Source organism: Panthera leo, chromosome F2 (assembly GCF_018350215.1).
Source record: "Panthera leo isolate Ple1 chromosome F2, P.leo_Ple1_pat1.1, whole genome shotgun sequence".
Taxonomy (NCBI): domain Eukaryota; kingdom Metazoa; phylum Chordata; class Mammalia; order Carnivora; family Felidae; genus Panthera; species Panthera leo.
In genome coordinates, this window is record NC_056695.1 from 43788498 (window position 1) to 43810919 (window position 22422).

The 22422-nt window shown below is 44.1% G+C and overlaps 1 long non-coding RNA gene across 1 annotated transcript; it reads right to left on the minus strand.

Annotated features, from left to right (window-relative positions):
- Positions 1-17630: 17630 nt before the first annotated feature.
- Positions 17631-19454, minus strand: LOC122211044. Its single transcript, XR_006198434.1, has 3 exons — positions 19322-19454; positions 18985-19055; positions 17631-17917 (listed from the first exon to the last, which is right to left on the minus strand). It is a non-coding gene; the product is annotated as an uncharacterized LOC122211044 (long non-coding RNA).
- Positions 19455-22422: the final 2968 nt, after the last annotated feature.

Here is a 22422-nt window from a genome sequence, read left to right on the forward strand (position 1 = left end):
ATGAACCTCTCAGGTCTGGGTCAGTGGTGCCCAACCCTAGTGTGGTGGTAACCGAGAGGGTATTATATACTGAGAAAACATGAAAGGTCCAAAAGCTACCCTAAACTCAGCAATGCTTCTAAATACATTTGGATTTTACTCGATAAAATGAATTATTCATATATTTTTCAAAGCAGTAATTTTAAACTATGACTGCTTATAATCCATTTAGTCTAGAAAGTCTGTGCTTGTTACTCATAAGTTGAGAACCACTGTTCTAAAAGTGAGCAGACAAAATAATCGATGTGCTGTTATTCATGTGTTTCCTTAAAGATTTTCTTAATGTTTATTTATCTTTGAGAGAGAGAGAGTAAGAGAGAGAGTGAGCGAGCATGAGTAGGGAGGGGCAGGGAGGGGCAGAGAGACAGGGAAACACAGAATCCAAAGCAGGTTCCAGGCTCTGAGCTGTCAGCACAGAGCCCGACGCAGGGCTGGAACTCACAAGCTACGAGATCATGACCTGACCCAAAATTGGGTGCTTAACTGACTGAGCCACCCAGGCTCCCCTCTCTAAATATTTTTGATGAAGACAATAGGGTATGGTGAAGAGAAGAGTGGGTAGAATTATAGACCTGGTAAAGAGGTCCTACCTACATCTATATGGCATTGGGCAAGTCACATTATCACTCAAGGCCCTTGTGTCCTGTGTCCACAAGAAAGTGACTCTCAACATGAGAGGCATATGGGAATCACCGCGGTCCTATAGCCGGATGTTCCGATTTAATTGGTCTGGGTATGTCATAGATACTGGGATGTTTTGTAGTCCCCTGAAACGTTTGCAGGATGCAGTGATGTTGAGAACCAGGAGAAAACAACAACCAGGTGTTGTCACAGGAGGAAAGGGTTGGACGAAAGAAGGCACAACAAATACCGACCATCTTCTGCCACTGCCCTCCTCTCGTACACCCTTCACAGACATCATTGCTGACAGCGCTGCTCCTGCTGAGCCCAGATGTTGTCTCAGTCTATCAGTGCAACATCCCACACAACCACGACCAATAGTTCAAAGTTGGCACAAGGGATGAGATCTTTCTGCCATCTGGCATCAGGTAAGTCTTAGGTCCCATCTCTAAAATTCTCTAACTCGGAGACTTCCTCTAGGACTGAGATGTGAAAAATGACCATGGAGTTCACAAGTTAACTTATGAACTATTTGACATGACCTGGAGCTATTTCTTCTCATTTCCTGGCTGATGCCCACACAGGTTGTAGTGATAATACTGATGACTTAACTCACATTAGGGTAACCAGCCTGTGCTTATCCAGACACTTGGACAATAAACTGTGTTCCATCTTCTGGAACTGGGGGCTCGAACATTCACTGTGATCGTCTTAATAAACCAACTCCAGTATAAGCCTCTTGGAGGTGATTAATACAGAAATTGGCTATCGAAATGGCAGAAAATCTAATCTAATCACAATAGAAAACTGATCATTAACAACAGGATTGCATCTAAGTATATTTGAACTTTCTAAGCTTGAAACATCATTTCTTAATTTTTTGCTTTGTTTATTTTGTTTTTGGAGAGGAGGGGTATGGAGTGTAAAGGATTTTGTAGCTAAGCACATGAATAAAGAAAAGGTTTTACCTTCTGTTTCGGCATGATACGTTGTCTTTCATTGTTCCCATGGTATAAATATGAAGAAAGTATGCCCATAACAACAAATTCTAATAAACAATATAATTTCATACATGCAAATTAATTAATAAGTGGTACTTTCTAGGGCAGCTAAGTGGCTCAGTCGGTTAAGCATCCAACCCTTGATTTCAGCTCAGGTCATGATCTCACAGTTCATGAGTTCGAGCCCCATGGTGGGCTCTGTGCTGACAGAGTGGAGCCTACTTGGCATCTTCTCTCTCCCTCTCTCTCTGCTCCTCCTCTGCTTGCACTCTCTCAAAATAAATAAACTTAAAAAAACAAAATTAATGGTACTTTCTGAAGCAATTTCTAAGCCATACCCCATAATGCCCCATAACTTATAACTATGGCTTTCAGTTCTTAATTGAGTGACGAAAAACTGTTGACTTTCTCACTTTAAAAGTCTGAAGCCCTTCTATGGCAGAAGTTGAAAGCAGAAATGCTAACGTCTGAGTTTCAGGGACACCTCAGGTGGTAACGTCAGACCCAGTCTTTTTCAGGTTTGATTTATTTTAAGGCAATAAAAACAGAAACAGTCAATACCGCCCCACTAGGGTACACCAAGAAAGTGTCAAAATCACTCAAATACACTTAAGACAGTGGTTCTCCACTTTGGCTACACTTAAGAATTACCTGAGAAGCTTTACAAAATATTGATGCTTAGGTCCCACACCAGAGGTTCTGATGTAATTGGTCTTGAGGGCAGCCTGGGCAGGAGTTTTAAAGCCTCCACCAGTGAGTGGCTCTAGGTGCACCCAATGTCAAGCACCAGACTCTTGGGAAACATCATCCATCTTGCAGGTTATGAATGAGGACATGCTCTTTATCCCCTTGTCCTTGGCTATCCGTGCCCACTCTTTGGCCAAACTCAGAGTTAGGAACCAGGAGGTAGGGAACACTGGGAGAAAGGCTGATAAACAAAGCCAGCAATAATGAGCTAAAAGCCACAAAAGCCACACTGCAGTTCAGAGGGGCAACCCCCTTCCACTCTTTTTTGGGACATTCTGGAAGGAAGCCAAGGCACTGGGTTATAGCACTTGGGGACTAAGCTCCAGAAAAAAGCAATATTTGGATCCAATAGGGTCAGAAATCCTTAAAGACAGAGAGGATTCTAACCATCCACTCCTTTCCTCTGCTAAAGAGAGTCTCCAAATGGGAGAGAAAGCCGATTCTTGTAGTGAGGACAGGCAGCTGCAATGAAAGCAATAAATGGGAAAAATCTGGAAACTGATGACCAGCATGTTTGTTTATATTTTGCCCCGAGAACAGGGAGACCTTTGAATGTCTTCTCTGCTCAAAGCGTCTGTTTTCCACATGTCCCAACAGTGAGTAAAGGCGAAAAGAAAAAAGAAAATGGAATTTTAAGAAGTACAGGCCATAAAGCCCCGTTGGTCAAACAACCCCTTTGCATGGTGCCAGACATTTACCTTTCAACAGCACATTGGAATGAAAAACACTGACCTATAAAGATCACTTTATGGTGCACAGTCCCAAAGGCAACCTCGTTGGAATAATTTTGCCATCATCGGGGAACTGTGTTTTTCAGCCCCGCACTGAGTTAATTTAAAATAAATGACCAGTTCAATGTATTTGCACCATATAAGATGGGGAGTAATTTCAAGGGAAAGCTGGATGTTTAACGGAGCAGGGCAACACATACTGAACTGACACCTGTTTTATACAAAAATTCTGGGCTTTATACAAACGTATCATTAAGTTGTAAATATTTGTTGGGAGCTGAGTTTTTGCTCTATAAACGGTCTAGCTTGTGAAGGCCTTCGAGAGTTTTCTTGATTTGAAAATGCATCTAATGATCTGTAAAGGGCAAAAGAAAAATGCTGAAATCTACTACAAATAATAATTCCCATGTTCAACATGGGGAAATAATGACGTATCGGTAATCATTAGGCTTTGTGTTTATCTAGATTCTTTCCCCCAAGGAGGCCGCATGCTTCTACACCAATGTACAGAATTGCGTTTGAATACATAGTCCCTCTCTAAGTTAGATCTTGAACAAACACGGGAGGAAGGGAGATTTCTCTGTCTGCTTACACATCCCCACCCCTGACTCTTCACTCGCTCTTCTCTTTTCCTATTCTTCTCACATCTCCTGTTAGGTCCCAGTTTCAGCCAAATATGGCAAAGATGACATTTCTTTACTAGCTTTTCTCCAAATTGCTTCTTTCTTTCATGTAACAGATAGGTACTGGTTCTCATTACTCTCAGAGAAAACTCCAGAATAATCTTTGGCTGAGTTCAGACACTCACTCTGAAACTGCCAACAATCCAGAGACTCCATTGTTGGGTCTGATTCTGACCCTCTTAGGGTCCTGAGAGCAAAGAGATCTCTAAGTGTCAGTTTTCCCACTTACCCTAAAAGGCCACATCTCTCAGGCAATTCAGTTCAGTTCAACCAAATGCAAATCAGTGTTGTAGGACTTTGCATGGTCCTCCCTCAGTTTTATCTGTCACTAACTTTTGTCCCTTCTTTCTCTGTGACATTAACAAAAATCTGTCCTTGCTTCCAAATTCAATCCTACCTCCAGTTGAGAAGGTAGGCGGACCTATACCTACCTGGACATGTGAGAGGCCTGAGCAATCAATAATTTGATGATCCCTCAAGCCAATACTCTTTAAATATTTATTGAACATTTGTTTAATGGGAGTAAAAAGAAACTAATTTTCCATTGCTAAAAGTTGTATACTTTTCTGTGTTCAAAAATGAGAGATTAGCCATTGTGACCCTCAGAACAAGAAAACTCCTCCCAAGCAAACTGAACCATATAAAGCTGTAGACAATATATAGAATCACTGTAAAATAAATTACTTCTTTCCAATAAACAGCGCCATATCATGTATCACTCAGTTTGAAAATATCCAGTCACTACGAATGTCCCACAAGTGTCCACAGGAGCTAGCCTCAAGGTTGACGGTGCAGACACAACTTGCACGTGCATGTTGCAAAGATACCCAAGATGGCAGTGAGGCATGGGTCTTCAATTTCTGTTTTAGAGCCTGCCTATTTTGTGGCAGCAGAATCAATTTACTGTGGCCAGTTATGGAAGGCGTCACATGGAAACCCGAGTTACCCTTCACTGTGTTGCCAGGATGTTCTCATTTATAGATCGGCACCTGGGTAGCTTCCCAGCCAATAACTCCTAACTCCAGTTCTGCCCCCAGGCCAAGTTCTGTTCATGTAACACGAGGACTGCTACCAATTTCTCATCATTCCCTTCACTAGTAAGTGGAAGTTCTTCCCGCACTTTCTCTCCCCTCAGATGAATGCTAATTAATCTGGAATTACCTTGTCTTGACCATCATTCAGTCTGAAATCCCAAACGGTCTTCTCTGTGCTTCCTACAGGTTGTGAGGAAGGAGGTGAAGAAAACCTAGCTCCCTGAACCAATGCAGTTGCCCGTACCTATGTGGTATTTCTATGGATGGACAGCCTGGGGTCCCAGAGCTACAAGAAATGGAAAGTGGCCCCTACCGAAGGCCACTCAATGGCTCCACCACACCCCCTGCAGGGCACAGCGGGAGGTCTCCGCCACTGTGATGAATCTTTTCCAAAGAAGCAGGTGCAGCTAAAACCCCCCACTCCAATGTGAAAAGACAGAGAATGCAGGTGATGGGAGAATAATCTCATCCATCATATGTGTATCTTGGGAGGAGAAGAAACGAGCTCCTCCCTTTAAAAGTGAGGTAAATCCAGTAAGGGCCTCTCTGTGATGAGTCTTCTCAGAAATAGGTCACTTGCCTCAGAAACAAAGACAGTGCTGCATGAATCCCCAAGAGCAGACCCACTGGCCAGAACCAGAAGAGAATTGAAACCAACCCCTGCCTCTGACAGCAGACTGATCACCCGCTTGAACTCCTTGGTTCGGTGTCCTCATTTGTAATGCGGGAAGAAAAATCTTGGTCCCGAACCTGTGCTTTGAGACACTTGGGGAGAAGATACATATCATAAGCCAACTCTGTTTTCTGTAACCCACCACATTTCTTGCAGGGCCCCACTAAGCTAAATTAAGTCTCTTTCAAACTAACCACTCTGAGGAAAACTAATGCACCTTTAATGTAAAGAGAAATACCGAAGCTGGCAGTTCTACTGAAAAGAAGAAAAAATATTTTCACGATATCAAAACACCTTTGCAGGAAAACAGCCACAAAGGCATCAGCTTTCTTGTGTATTCACTTAAAATCTCTACCCACTGTCATCTCCCTCATTAAGGGAAGTTTGACACTACCCAAATGTGAGTCGGGTAAAGAACCACTTCTCCACCCGTTTTGCCTTCTTCCCACTTTACTCAGGCATTGGCCTCGCTGCCCACCACACCCTGCTGCCAGTCACCCCTCCTCTAGAGAGCCCTGCCCACACCTCCACCCCTCTGTGCTTAAGGAAGGACAGACTGCATGACCCCATCAGGCCAAGCCTGCCTCTGCCTGCCTCCCACCCACCTGCCCTCCTTGGGCCCAAGGCTGTGAGGAGAATTTCCCACCTAGGTAGTCTGACCAGAAGACATCCACTGGGCCGTGTGTACTCGTTGGGGACCAGAAGGTGGGGAACTTTTGTTGTGCCTTATAGGCAAGATCCCTCACCCTTGTTCGTTCCCTCTCCCATAGGCCCCCCTTCTGGCCTCTGTGTGCCCACGGACCTGGGCACAGGCTGGCCTCTCAGAGCACATGAGCCATCTTCCCTCTCTTCTAGGCCAGGAGCCTGGGTAGATAAGGAGACCCTGGAATCATTCTCTCATTGTGTGTGTATGCGTGTGTGCGTACATGGATGTGCCCCATGCTCCCCTTCTCCTCTACCCCTAACAAACTCCCTGCTACTTGCTCCCAAACAGCAACTTTCTGTCTGTGGGGAAACAGTTTAGCAGAATATTTACAACATTGGGTTTAGACCCAGACTGCCTGGCTCTGCCATATACCACTTTCACGACCTTGGCAATACATTCCCTGCGTGCCTCAGTTTCCTCTCTGCAAAACTGGCAGTTGAACCATTGTCTCCACCTTATTTGGAACAGTGCCTGGCACACAGTGATTATTCCATAAATGTTAGCTCCTGTGAGCCCTGGGAGCGTTCATGATCCTCTTTGCCTCGCATGGCTGGGTAGGAAAGATGGCTCAGGGCTCCTAAGAGCTGCCTTCCCCCCCTCTCCCTCTCACCCTCATGCCGCTGATGACAGGGAAACCAGGGCCAGAGCTCCGGCCACCCGTGGCCCCTCTCTCCCCTAAATGCCCTGCTCCATGCGGCCACCAAGGTCTGAATGTGGGCGTAAATACGAAATAGTACAGAGGCCCCAAGTCCAAACAGCAGGATTTCACCCAGACCTTGCCAAGCTTCCTCCTGGGTTTCAGCTGGCATACTTATTACTAAAGCAGTTCTTTTTCCTCATTTATCTGTTGTTCTCTCTGAAACTCCTTGGGCGCCCAGGGCAGGGGCTGCTATTGGAGGCCCGAGTCAGGCATTCCTGGGTCTGGGTCACAAAATCATCAAAAAAGCAGCAAACCCACAGCTTTGTCCACCACAGGCCAGGCACCTGGGAACTTTTCTTGACTCTGGGGGCACAAAGATGAAAGAGGCTTATCTCTGCCTTTGAGGAGCTTATAGTCTAACAGGTAACATTATTTCTCTACAGGGTGGTTCTCTAACTTTAGCAAGAATCAGAATCCCCTGGAGTGCTTGTTAACACATGGATTGCTGGGGTGCCTGGGTGGCTCAGTTGGTTAAGCGTCAGACTCTTGATTTGGGCTCAGGTCATGATCTCACAGTTCATGGAATGGAGTCCCATCTCCGTCTCTGTGCTGACAGCATGGAACCTGCCTGGGACTCTCTCTCTCTCCCTGTCTCTCTGCCCTTCCCCCACTTTCTCTCTCTCTCTCTCAAAATAAATAAATAAACCTGAAAAAAGTAATTAATTAATTAATTAATTAATTAAAAACACAGATTGCTAGCCCAACCTTATCTTTTAGTATTCAACAAGCCTGGGGACTGAGAATTTGCATTTCCAACCAGCTTCTACATGGTGGTGACGATGTTGGTCTAAAAACCACAGTCACAGCCACCTCTCTACTGTGGTATGGGCAGGCACAGAATGCCACTGGAGCAGATAGTTTGTACTTCGGATATTTCTACACTGCTACAACCCCACTGAGCACCATGGGGGCACAGATAAGCGCACTGAAATTAGCCAGAGACTAAGGAATATTTCCTAGAGGCTATCACTTGCACAAGGTCCTAAAGGGTGGGTAGGGATTTGGCCTCTGTGTCTGGTGCTCAGGTGAATGATTTGGGCTAGAATTGTAGGCTTAGGAGTCACTGATTATCAGAATCACTTGAAATATGTGAACACATGGTTTACTGGCCTTTAAGAAAGGTCAAAGTCCAATGCTGGTTGTGCTATGATGGGACTTGCAGACAACTCCTGGGTGTAACAGGCCTTCTTAGATCCAGGGACTCCTGGGCCCTAAAAGCTATGGCCAAACCTGAGAACAAACCAGTAGTCATATCAAGGACAGATAAGGCAATCCATGAAGAAATGTATTAGAAAAAGAGGTGACTAGAAGGAGATCACTTTACAGCATGAAGTTGTAAGAGAAAGGTGGGCATTGCAGCAACCCCCATGCAGAGGTGACATAGTTGAGGGAAATGAATGTGGTCTTCAGAATAACACAGATCCAAGTTCAAGTACCCAGAAGTAATTGGAACACAGCTGGTGCACTGCAATGGTTGTTGAGTTGCTTGATACATGAAAATACTTTTGCATCCTATGAACTCAGTGGCCTTGGGACAGCAGTGCATCTACCCCTCCAGGGGGATGGTAGAGATCACCTAGAAAACGGGAGTCTTTGAGAAGCTTTTTGACTCCAAGTGTTGGACCTTTAGATCAGTGTTTCTCAATCTCTGGCAAAGGACCAGTGGTTTTTGTTTTGTTTATTGTACTTTTTTTTATCATTCCATATCCATACATGGTCCATATGATGAGTATCTGCAGGCAACATAACACATGAACTTGAGGACAACCAAACTAGTCTATTCTAGTGTACAGTCTATGAAACAAATGCACTGATCATACACTTAGATAGTGTAGCAATGTCAAATTGCTAAAGTAGCACTGTTTGGTGTGATATTTTGGAGAAAGTAAGATTCCATACAACTTCCTTTACCTATCAAAAGCAAATTTTTGAGGCCATCCTTGGGCCCAGGTATGTACACACTGGGCACCTGGGAAAAGGCCAGGACCCAGGCCATGCGAGGACCTAGAAGGAACCCCAGGAATTTGCACAAGGAATTTCAGTGTCTTGGGTACTCAAAGTAGATACTAGACAGAGTACATCCTCCTGGATCCACGGATTCCTTGCTGGTGGGAAGGAGTGCAGCCAGAACATTACCCTCCCTGAGATGGGCCTCAGGACAACACCAGAAGGAGTCTGGATAGATGACCTGAGAAAGAACTGGTGGTTTTCCATGGCTGCTGCATAATTTGCAGGCATTCCAGAAGTTCCCATGTGTCCTGGTTGTTGGGCAGAGAGGTGAAGAGAAGTCAGAAGGACTGGTAAGACTCCCAAGGGCAGGGACCTTGAGACTGGAGGCAGAAGCTGGCCACTGATACTAGTATGTGACCCCAAAACAGGCAGGAGCAGTGACACCAGTAGGGGGTTCAGTGAGGACAGAAGCTGATAACAGAGACAATCAGGCCACGGTTCTTCAATCAAAGCCAGCAAAGATTTGGAAAACGTGAGCCACCAAACCACACACCCATATGCTGCGAGCCATTTTGGAGTGAAGGGGGAAAGAGGAAAATGCTGAATACCCAAGCATTTGGGTCGAAAAGAAGACACATGGAAGGCATTGAGCTGGCTTGAAAGAGGCAGGTTACACTGGAAGAGACTGAGATATGATTACACCATAAATTGGGAGGCATAAGTACTCCTTACCCACACTCTCGCCCCTTTCACCAGGCAGCATGGTCTCAAGAGCAAGGTCAGTTTACAGCAGGGCCTCCCAATCTTTTTCACCTCCAGGCACACAGAAAATGATGACGCTGGTGTGGAACATTGAGGAAAGCAAACAGGGCGAGTGGCCAGTGGGCTCCCATCCTGTCCTGCTGCCCTGAGTGTGGACAGTTTCAACATCTACGCACCCCCTACAACTCACTCCTGTGCACAGAACATCAGTGAGAAGTCTCACATCCCAAGGAAAGAACCTATGTGTTTCTCTGTACGTATAAGTAATTACATAAAATTGTAGACCCCAGCTACAGGATGAATGAATGAATAAATGTATGAGTGAATGAAATGAATCAACAAATTAACCTACATCTATCGCTTTCTGACTGATTAACTTCAATCAAGATACTTAACTACCCAGTTTCCCTTGGAAAAGTAGAGATAATCATCACTACCTTGAAAAACTTTGTGAGGATTGAATGAGGCAAGGCATATATAGCCATCAGAGCAATCAGTATAAACGCAATCTATATTAGCTTTTTGGGCCACTTCTCTCTATCCACTCTAAGTGGGCCATCCCAAGAGGACTCAATTAGCTAAATGGATAAAACTCAGTTTTTCTGCCCCTGCCCAGTAGGACCCTCTTCTGGTAGATCCTGGTATCCACAATTGGCTTGGAGTGGTTTGCCTAGCTGTTGAGCTATAAATCTCTATCAGACCCCAGCCTATTGTGTCCCACATGTTAAAACTTCTTTTCTCTTGATTCATTCTTCCTTTGTCCCCTACTCCAGACCCTGTCCTCCTTGCCTTCAACAGCCAACTTGTCCCCATCTTGTCTCTCAGAAGCTGCACCTCACTCTTTCTTTAGGGGGCTGCAGAGGAGAGAACCATAACGGTACATCCTGGATGAAGGTTGGCAGTCTGGGGAGAGGCTGGTGTCAGGACCCTGCGAGAAGTCCTGGTAGATCTGAGAGCACTTCAGTGACCTGTAAAAATGGAACACTTTGAGGTTGGCAATTCGTTTCCTAAGAAGTTCCACATCCTTCCCTGAAGATTGGTTTTAGAGCCAAATAAGTCAGAAAGTCCATCACCCCATCTCCTTGTGGGACATGTTTTTCCCCTGCTATCTGTGAGCGATCTTATCAAATCAGCACTCAGAAAGTTCTGAGAGTGAATATCCCCACACTGTAGCTGTTAATGAGTAGCAGAAATATAATTAAGGCTTTTCATTTAAACAATGAATCACCCAAAGCACTTGGGAAAGATGTGACATTTGCAGGAACAGATACATTACTTTGTGCTAAAATATTATTTTAAAACTTCACACTGTATCACCAAATAGAGTCCTGGGTGGAATTAAACACCACATTTCATGTAACTTGGTATCGTATGTTTTGTTAAACCTCGTGCTCTTGAAATGTCTGAGTTTGCACTGGAATTGAGGCAAGAAAAATGGCTCAGGAGGAAGAACTATGTACGTACATCAGATACATCTTCGGTTCATACATGTCTCGTAAACCAGAGCCAGTGTGAGTGCAGTGGATGATGCAAGCAGCTCGGCCGTTTGGGTCACACACAATTGACACACAATTCCTAGGAGGAACTGAGAGGCATGAAAGCTCACCTACCTGACAAGAACATGGCTGAGGATCCTGACTAGTCAGTAAATTGCTTCTAATCTGCCCTTCCTGACAGCTCATTACTTTCTCTCCTAAACATGCGATGTGCTAGACTGCCTTCTCTGGAGCCAAGGAAAAATAAAGCGAACTGTATGAAGTACAGAGTTGAGCCACTCCTCTCCAGAGATATTCCAAAGGATCATTGCTCAGGGAGCTCATACAGAGACAAATGGTGGCCAGACTCAGGAAGAAATGGTCTGGGACTCACTGTTTGGGCTAGAAGTGCTCCCTGGATTTCAACACATTCCACATTTCTCTCTTTCTGTTGAATTTATGACATTAGTAAAGCAACTGATGCCCGTAATTCAGAAATCCAACATTTTTTTTTCTGAGAGACACACTGAACATGTAGATATAACTAATGTCTTATTTTGAATAAATTATTCCCAGTGAATTATGCATGAAGCATGGGGACTATCTCCATTTTAGAATCCTGCATTATGTAGAGTGTGACTGTCATTTCATTCCCAGTAGGACAGAGTTTGTTTCCGATGCATTTGTGTCTCACACCTAGTTGAGGTTCCCAGCACGACCAAGGGTGGGGCTCACATAGTGCACCTATGATACAGTGACCCCTCTGTACCATTTGGTTTCCTTGTGTTCCATTTCTTCTTAGTATGTGGCAACTCAAATCAGACTACTTTTAACACAGAAGTTGACTTAAATCATTATGTTGCAAGTCAAGTTTTCTGCCCAGTCCCCCTTCCTGGAGCCAAGTACCTATGAAAGATTTTTGCGGTGGTGCTTAAGATTCTGGGGAACTATGTATCAGGATATGAGTTTAGCTGTGTGTGGTAGAGACCCAGAAATACACTGGTTTAAACAGGACAGAAATCGGGGCACCTGGGTGGCTCAGTCAGTTAAGCGTTTGACTTCAGCTCAGGTCATGATCTCACAGTTTGTGGGTTTGAGCCCTGCGTCAGGATCTGTGCTGAAAGCTCAGAGCCTGGAGCCTGTTTCAGATTCTGTGTCTCCCTCTCTCTCTGCCCCTCCCCTGCTCACTCTCTGCTTCTCTCCAGCTCAAAAATAAATAAACATTAAAAACTAATAATAAAAAACAAGATAGAAATATATTCCTCTCTCACACGGAAGTTGTTCTCAAGCACTGTTCCCAGTGACTACACGAAGTCCTCATTCCAGCTGGCAGAAAGAGGGAGAGAGGATACTCCTTCCTTCCGAGGTTTATGACCTGGAAATGTTACGTATCACTTTGGCTGATCTCTCATAGGCCAGAACCTAGCGATGTGGCTACACCTGGCTGCAAGGGAGTCTGACAAGTAGTCTTCTGGGCTTTCATCTGGGATCGCTCACCTGATGATGTACTTGAAGGCTATCATTACATCAACATAATTTCCCACATGACAACTATGAATCCAAAAGAGTTTATGACTTTAAATTAGGCTGGTGTTTAGGAAGATCTTTCCCCTAGGCTGGTGTTTAGGAACAGTTACTCCTCTCATTCTATAACTCCAAGGATGGGCATAAATTTGATGCCCCATATTTCTAGATCTGGATTTCTTGGTCCAAACAAAAGTCTGTATACAGAATGGAGTGCACAAAGTAATTACCCAGATAATTCAAGGGAAAAAAAAATACATCAAGTTCTAGGAAACAAGACTTCTTGCATTGGGGGGCTTGAACTACAAGGACCGTCTCTATGTGAGGAGTCTGATATGTTGAGAAAGGCTAAGTAAAAGTCTTTCTTTGGGTAGAGACATCTATTTCAAGTAGCTGGGTGCAGCTCCCCTAATTGCAGGGTGACATTATGTGTCAGGAGAAGGAAGCACAGGTTAACGTTGAGGATCCTGAAGACACTGTGTGGTAACAGAACATCTAGGAACAAAAGGCAGTGGTCAATTTGTCAAAAGTCACAATCCTGATATTAGCCTGCCAAGGTCCCTCTGCTGGGCAAATGTGCTATCTCTGTCATTCCCTGTGGTAAGGCAGCTGGCTGTTACTTCTAGAGAATACTGGGATGGGACTTTGAGGGATTACATTTTTGAATTTCACCCTGAATTCAGGGGCAAAAAATATCAAAAGGGGAAATATTGGGTTTCTTGACTGCTAGATTTGTGTTTCCTGCCAGAAATGATCTAAAGCAGTGATTCCTAACTCTCACTGTACATTGGAATCACCAGAGGAAGTTTCTAAAGTCCCAATGTTTAGTGCCAAATCCAGGGATTCTAATTCAGTTATCTTGAGGTAGGGCCAAAGGATGGGAAAGTTTTAAGCTGCCCTGAGTGACTCTAATGTGTAGTCGGGCTTGAGAACCAATAATCTAAGGAACCCCCTCCCTGTGTTTTGAAGTGAGCCCAGATCTGTTCCATTCATTGTGGGATTGTGCAATCAAGATTAAGTGACTTCAAATGGGCTGAGCGAGGAGTGCCTCCGCTTCTACAGTTGTAGCCAATTATCCCACGACCACAGCTCTGATGTTGAGCCCTGGGGAGAGGGTAGATACATTAAACAGAGGGGGGAAAAAATAACAAAAGGCTAGCTTTGGTCATGGTCTTTGCATACAGGAATCCACTCAAAGCACCCCACAAAAGATGTTGGTTTAATATAACTCTACCTGAGGACCTGAAACAGATGTGGAAAATGAGACCAGGTCCAAGGACCAGGTCCCCTGTCAGTCTTCCTCTTGGGCACAATATTGTTGACCACCCTCTAAAATGTCACCTGAGCTGTTGACCTTTCCATCTTGTTTCTTACTCCTTCCCTGCAGCAACTCAACCTTCTAGCCAAGCTGGACCATTTTGTTCCCAGTGTCCCAACTTCTTCATTTCCCCCAATGGAATGGGATCTATGTCTCCTCTTAATCCCACACATTGGTTTTTTTTTTATTTTTTTTTAACGTTTATTTATTTTTGAGACAGAGAGAGACAGAGCATGAACAGGGGAGGGGCAGAGAGAGAGGGAGACACAGAATCTGAAACAGGCTCCAGGCTCTGAGCTGTCAGCACAGAGCCCGACGTGGGGCTCGAACTCACGGACCGTGAGATCGTGACCTGAGCCAAAGTTGGACGCTTAACCGACCGAGCCACCCAGGCGCCCCTTAATCCCACACATTGTATCTTTACTACAACACATGTTGTGTCCTACCTTATTTTATACTTATAGACCAGTCTCATCCTCCCAATAGCATCAAGGCATCTTGCAGACAAGCCCAGTGTCTTACTCTCTCTCTGCATCTTTTTAGTCTCTAACATGGTGCTTCACCAGTGATTGGTCCTCAGCCAATACTTATTGAATAGATATGAATTCCCAGAAGCTTCTCCAGATGGTGCTTTCATTCAGTGTGTTGGCCCCACGAGAAAATACTTTACACTGTATCTCCTGCTTCTCTAAGCCATCAGAGCCTTCACAACTCGCTCAGACTCTTTGAGTGGAGGCTCTTCTTAGGCATCAACATGATCAGAAAAATCACTCTAGCCATGCTACCTATTATTTATGTATTTAAATAGCAGTCTAGTATCTCAAATGGCCCTCTTCCAGCCACAGTGAGTCATTTGACATTTCAGAACTAAGCAAATATCCCTTTTAGGGGGAAAAAAGTGCTAAAGTCCCTTTCTAAAAACTTTAGGTTTCTTGGGGAAAAAAGAAAAAGAAGGGGGGCAGTTGGGGTTCAGTGGTAGACACTGAAAGAAAGTTCTTTCAATGACAGCAGAGCTTTTAAAATGGTTATGGCATAAGAAACAATGCTTTCGAGATGCCAAGTTGTTTTCCAGTGAAACAGAACTCTGCACCTCCAGGGAGCTGTGGTCCTTCTGATTTGAGCTGCAGGGAAAGGAAGGGAGAGTAAGCAAAGGATCTTACCACTAAACACATTCCTGTTCTTTAAATATTAAAGAGCCAGCCAAACATACTGCCTCCTTGGGAAATGGGAATATTAACCGTGTACACAAGTTTGTGAGGACTGATAGATTAATAGTATTATCATAATGAAATTAATACAATTGATATTTACAGTTGTATGCCTCTTTATGGTTCCTAAACTTTTCTTATGCATTGTCTCACTCCAGATTCACAAGAACTCTGTGAGTAATAGGAATTATAATTCCCATTTTACAGAGCATGAAACCAAGGTGCCGGTTGCTAGTGAGGAGGAGTGACCACATGTTTTTTCCCACCACACCACATCTTACTAGCGTGGAAGGCAAGGCTGATGGATCCCCGTACAAACGCCTGCCCACTCAGGACCTGGGCTAGGTGCAGTGATTGAGGGCACAGGCTCTAGAGTCGGGCAGATGGGACCAGGATCCAGCTCTGCCTCTCCATGACTTTGAGCAGGGTACTTCTTAACTTCACTTGGTAGCAGCCTCCTAATTTGTAAAAATGCACACAAAAATACCCACAGAGTTTTCCTCAGGATTAAACGAGTTTGTGGAGTGCTGAATACAGGGCGAAGCCCAAGACAAACCCTTAATGAATGGCAGTTATTAATATTAGTACAAGCTTCATGTATGAGCATGAGGTAGCACATCACACATCACAAAGTGCTCTGTAATTATGGCTTCTAGTTAAATACACAGCCTAATGGAAAAAACATCTGGGATTTTTCTCTGGCTGAGAGTAAACACTAATTCCAAATGAAAAATCTGTGCTAAACCATTGTACCTCAAAGGGGACTCCAATATTTTTTCAAGATTATGTATTCTGTTACTGAAAGTACACACGCTAATCAAAGTTGAGCCTTATTTATTTTAAAACACCCTGTGTTTTAAAATTTCCACCAATAAACCATGTCCACTAGATTACCCCATATTTCACTGCACACTTCAATAATCTTTACACGTTAATCAACCACCTTGACTTTGCCCCTCTGTATTTATTATGCCTGTATTTTATTATTTCCTTGGTAAACCTTGTGTTTCAAAGGCTTTCTAGAACAACTCAATCACAAAAAATATGCTTCTGGGTGACATTTAAGATATAAGGTTTTAACCCAGTGCTGAAATAACTTTAATTATAAAAACAAAACCGTGAGATGGGATCTTAGTAACAGTTAAACAAATCTGTAATTATCCAACCAGCTTGTAAATCCCTTCTCTCTTCCTTTTCATTCAGTTTGCAGACCTGGATGTCATCTCATTAAATCAACAGCTCAGATGTGCACACAAATGTCTTACACTAAATACACATTTCTCTTTCCACCTCTCTCACAACAGCTAAAGCTTCTCTTACATAGTGGCAACATCAAATTAAATCAGGGGGAAAAAGTAAATAAGGAAATCAGGTAGCCGAAGCAAAAACAAGCAACCACAGCTGGTGCTTGAGGCCAACAGTCCCAGGTGTCAAAAGGAGATTATGTGAATGTGAATGGTGTGTGTGTGTGTGTGTGTGTGTGTGCACGTGCATGTGCACAATTCAGTAATTCCTCCCACTTGCTAGATATATTTCCAGCAGTTAGCTACATGCCTGGCACAAACAAGTCTTAATAAATGTTTATCAAATAAATCAATGAGTTATAAATTTCACTGAGTCAGAGAAAGACAGATATCATATGATTTCACTCATATATGGAATTTGAGAAACTCAACAGATGAGCATAGGGGAAGGGAAGGAAAAATAAGATTAAAACAGAGAAGGAGGCAAACCATAAGAGACTTTGAAATAGGGAGAACAAACTGAGGGTTGCTGCTAGTGGGGATGGGCTAAATAGGTGATGGGCATTAAGGAGGGCACTTTTCGGGGCGAGCAATGGGTGTCATATGTAACAAATGAATCCCTGGGTTCTACTCCTGAAACCAGACTACATTGTATGCTATCTAACTTGAACTTAAATTTAAAAAAGTAAAATGGCTCAATGAAATCACATACTGTAATAGCCCTTGCATGATGCTATGATCTCACTTACTCAGCATCTATATTTAAGAATTTGTTTTGGTAATTACAAGACCTAACAATTCTACTTTGTTCAATCCCCAAATACCATCCAGATTAGATAGCGTGTACTTCCTGTAGCAGCTTCCATATGTCATCCATCCGCGCTAATCTCCCCTCCTCCCCAAGGGCTTGCCAGAGTTTTTGCAAGACATGGGAATGTGTGTCACACATGGAAGGAAAGCAGAGACCGTGCCAAATGATGTGCTGAGAAGAACAAACCTACACTCTCACTTCCCTCAAATCCTCGACTTTGCGGACTGAGTTGTCCATGGTCCCCAGCTGTAAGCCCGCACTCTCCTAAGCTGGGCCCGGAGAGAGAGGCCCAGAGCCTGCGTCTTGGGAATGGCTTCGGGTGGCCGGAAGTAATGCAGGGAGTTTGCTTTAGGGCGTTCTGATTTCCAAAACTCCTGGGAGACCTGGATATCAATGTGGGACTGGGCTGTCAGTGAGGAGAGAAGGAACAGATCCCAAAGATTTAAAAAAGCATCTGCTGTTGGAAAGAGAAGTGAACCTAACATCTTTCTCCTGGAACTGACCTGCAGATAAGTGGGAACCTTCGGGGCCGTTCCTGGGGGTGCCTCACACTGCTCTGCAAATCGAGCCGATCCTTACCCTCCTGGAGAGGACGTGGACAGAAACCCAAAGCCACCGTGTCCTCCACTCGTGCACTTCGTGATCGGGCTTTTGAAAATAACTTCCATCCTCACCATCTGGATTTGGCACCTGAGAAATATTAGGATCCTTAATACCTTCCTCTGAGTTGGTAAAATTGGATGCATTTTTGGGGACTAAAATTAATGTGGGGAGAGCTGTTTTCCTTAATTATATACCCAACATCTCAGAATTTGTAATAAACAAGGGAATTGTGTGCAAAATCAAAGTGTTTCAGCCAGACTTGGTCCTTTTGTTGCTCCGAGAAGAACATAAATAAGTCTTTTCTTCATTTTCAGAAAACAGATGGGTGTCTGTTCTTCACAAAGCACTCCAGTTCAGATCAATTTATTAACAAGGTTTTTTTTGGTTGTTTTTTGGGGTTTTTTTTTTTTTTTTTTTTTTTTTGCGGACTACATACTGTGTACTCTGTTCTCTGGATGAAAACTAAGAAAGAGGCCTCATTCTCACCCTGACAGACACTGCTGTGAGACCTGCACATCTGGAGGATGATGGGAAGGTGGGTCAGTTAGATAGGGGGCACTGGCCACAGACTGGCAGGCAGAGAAGGGGTGTGGCAGGGGGTTAAGGAGTTCTGGGATGAGGCTGAGTTGTAGGAGAGTTACTCTGACAACAGTAAATGGGATAGGTGAGAGCAGGAATGGAGGGAGCCTACGGTGGGAAGCCAGGCACCAGTGTCTCAGGGTCTGGCCAAGGGAAGAGGCAATAGGAAGAGAAGGTAAATATCGCCCCCAGGAGATATTCCAAAAAAATAACAATAATTGAGACTTGACTAGACTACTGACAAGATAAAGACGGACCTAAGAACAGCCCGAATCAATGCAGGAAGTGGAAGAGTTAAGAGGTGGGTGTGTTTGAAGAGTTCTGGTGGGTTCCAGCAGGCCCCGGGGCTGTGGCTGCCTCATAGTCTTAACGAAACCCCGGAGGAACTGGCCAGCCTCATTTCCTGCTGAGGTGCTCTGCAGAAACAATGGCATCCAAAAGGGCAACAGAGTTGAGTCAGTGCTTTGAAGAAAGTTTTGCACATAGCAGCCACTAAGCTACTCAATTTCCTCAGACCTTCCTTCCTTCCGATTCATGCATTTTAAGATAGATTTCTCTGACAACATGGCACTCACCAGGAAGGGGAAAACCAGCGTGGTAAAGTCCTTGAAGGTGGTGTCAACGAAGAAAAGCTATCTATAAGGAGCTACCATGTGAAAAAAGGAATAGATTATTTTTCTGTTGCTTCAGAGGGGCCAAACAAGACAAAGAAGGGAGAGCCGCAGGGGTTAGCCATCGACTCATTATGGACTTTCTTTTTTAGTTTCAGCCTCCAGTCACACCCCTCAGAATAAAGCATTCTCTGGGTATGTTCAAATGATCCCAGAATCATTGAGTTGGTAGGGACTACAGAGCCCAACTTTCTCATTTTACGGAAAACAAACTTTAAGCCTGGAAATACTACAAACATACCACTGGTTCTTGGAGGTTGGAGTGTGGGCCCCTGCACTGAGGGTGGTGTTGATTAAAATGATCTTCAAAGCCCCTTCCAACTCATGAAGCTGTGTCTCACAAACATAGCCTAAAAGACAAGCAGAGAAGCAGAGTATCGTGGTGGCTCACAACACTGGCTTTGGTCTCAGAACTGGGGTGGAATTCTGGCTCTGCCATCGACCAGCTGCATGACTCCGGACCACCTGACATCTGTCTTGCTTCTTCTTCTGCAAAATGGGACCAATACCTGTACCTACCTCAGAACACCACTGCGAGTGGTAAATGAGAGAATGTAAGTGACTTATACTATCTTCGCCTGGTCCCCATACCTGACTCATGTAGGTAGGTATTGTATGGGGTACAAAACATCATGTATCTTATTGTTGCTAGACTGAAAAATGCCACACTAAATGTTAGGCTGATTTGCACGAACCCACTAACCATTCTGTGCGATTCCATCCTTTTAGAGCCTTTGGAGCTTCCTGATATGCCAGGTTTCTTTGAAGAAAGTGGTATCTGGATAAGTATTTACGGTTAATCATTCACTTATTGAGCAACTACCATGTGCCACACCCAGAGCTCCGTACTGGGGATAGAAAAATAAATCTGACACAGGCCTGGCCCTCAAGAAACTCAACCTAGGAAAGAAGATGGACGGTAGATGGGTGCTTTTTCCTTTTTTCCAGAAGAGGACTCCAGTTCAAGTCCAATCATTAATGAGTAAATAGTTGTTACAGGTTGAATCATGTCCCCCCCACAAAAAAATAAAATAAAAGATATGTTGGAGGCCTAACCCCCAGTACCTCAGAATATGACCTTATTCGGATATAGGATATATAATAAGATAGAGCCAAGTTAAAATGAAGTCATTAGGGTGAGCCCTAATCCAATACGATTAGTGTCCTTATGAAAAAGGAGAAATTTGGGGCACGTGGGTGGCTCAGTCGGTTGGGCGTCCGACTTCGGCTCAGGTCATGATCTCACGGTTTGTGAGTTTGAGCCCCGCGTCCGGCTCTGTGCTGACCGCTCAGAGCCTGGAGCCTGTTTCAGATTCTGTGTCTCCCACTCTCTCTGCCCCTCCCGCACTCACGCTCTGTCTCTCTCAAAAAATGAATAAACACTAAAAAAAAAATTTTTTTTAAAAAGGAGAAATTTGGACACAGAGAAAGATACACAGGGAAAGTACCATATGAAAATGAAGACAGGGATCAGGGTGATACTTCTAAAAGCCAAGGAATGTCAAAGCAGCAAACCACTAGAAGGTGAAAGAGAGGCATGGAACAGATTCTCCCTTTAGGCCCCCAGAAGGAACCAGCCCCACAAACACCTTGATCTCAGACTTCGAGCCTCCAGAACGGTAAGATAGGAATTTCCAGTTGGTGATACTTTGTTACTGCAGCCCTAGCAAACAAATACAATCCTCTTGTGCTAAGTTCTCTGCTAGGCACTTTAGGAGATCTAAAAGAAGAGATGCAAAATGTGTGTGCGTGTGTGTGTGTGTGTGTGTACACACATATACACACAATTGGTTATAATTCAATGTCATAATAGCAGGATGAACAAAATGGCGGAGTAGCACAGAATAGGAAGTAATTAATTCCAATTAGGGAGGGAAGAAAGCAAGAGAGGCTCTCTAAAGGAAGTAGCATTTGAGCTAGCTCTTAAAGGATGAATATGGCCTCATGAGGTGCAGAATGGAGACGGGAAATTGAGGCCAGGGGAACAGCATGAGTGGAGCCAAGGGGAGTCCAGTGTGGCTGGACGGTGGGTAGAGGCATGGAAGGAGTGATTAAAGGTTAGACCATGGCCGGTCTGCAGAGTGATGTCAACACGTAGGGGAGGAGTGTACTTTTGTTCTATCAATAATAGGGTGTCATCAACAGCTGAGGAAGCTGTGTTACAATTTTAGAAATTAGAATTTTTTTTTCCCCAAAGTGCTTCCAAATGGATACTCGCCTCGTGCTGAATTCAAACATCTTGTTCACACAGGGGACCCATTTGCTGGGGAGACCATTAGATGGGTCTGGATCCCCAAATCCTTGGCCAAGGATGAGAGAACAAACAAGATGCACTCCTAGTTCAATGCTAGATACACAATAGGTGCTTGTTAAACAGCAGCTGATATTTAGTCATCCGTGCAATAACAATTTAATGAGCATCTACTATGCCCAGGTCCACTGTTCTAGGCACCGTGTAGTAAAAATGAGAAACAAAATATTTTCCCTTCATTATAGCAAGAGGAGGTATAAAATAAGCACAGAAACAAAGAACACAATTTCAAATAGAGCAATTAAGAAACTAGAATAAATTAAATGGGACAGAGAATACTGGACGGTTGGAAGGATGCTGCTCAAGGAAGGTCTCTCTAAGGAAGTGACATCTTTGCTGACTCCAGAATGATGTTAGTGAGCTGGCCATGCAAATATCTAGGGGAGACTTCCAAGCAGAGACGACCTCACTCCCAAGGTGGGAATGAGTTTGGAATTTTAAGAAATAGAGAGAAGGGGGTATGGCTGGAGGACTAGTGTATTTAGGGTCTTACAAGCCACCTTAAGAAGTTTGGAGTTTTATTCTGACTGCAATTAAGCCAGCGGAAGTGAGTCTTGCAATAAGAGGTTATATTTGGCATGATTCATCCTTAATGGTGCAGGAGTAGAAACAGGAAGCTGAGTGAGGAGATATCACGATAGATCAGATGATACATGGAGGTAAATTGTCCCAGTAGAAACCATGGAGATGGTAAGCGGGGGTAGAATTAGGAGAATCCCAGGCTTGATGAAACGTAGTTCATGGACATGGTGTGTTCAGAAGATGATAACTGAGGCTGCATGCGTAGTAAACAGTGGTGTCACTAAATCAAGAGGGGAGGTGGCAAAGAGCAAGTTTGGTGGGAGGAGGTAAGATCGGAAGTTCTATTTTGAATGTTTTAATTGGGGGGTACCTAAAAGACACCCAAGCGGAGATCTCTACTATATGCATCCAGGATTAGGAACCATCCTATTTTGTCTCTTAAATTATAATCAGTCTTGTCTGAGGGCCGCAGAAAACTGATTCAGTCTTGACTTTTGAGCATTCCTTAT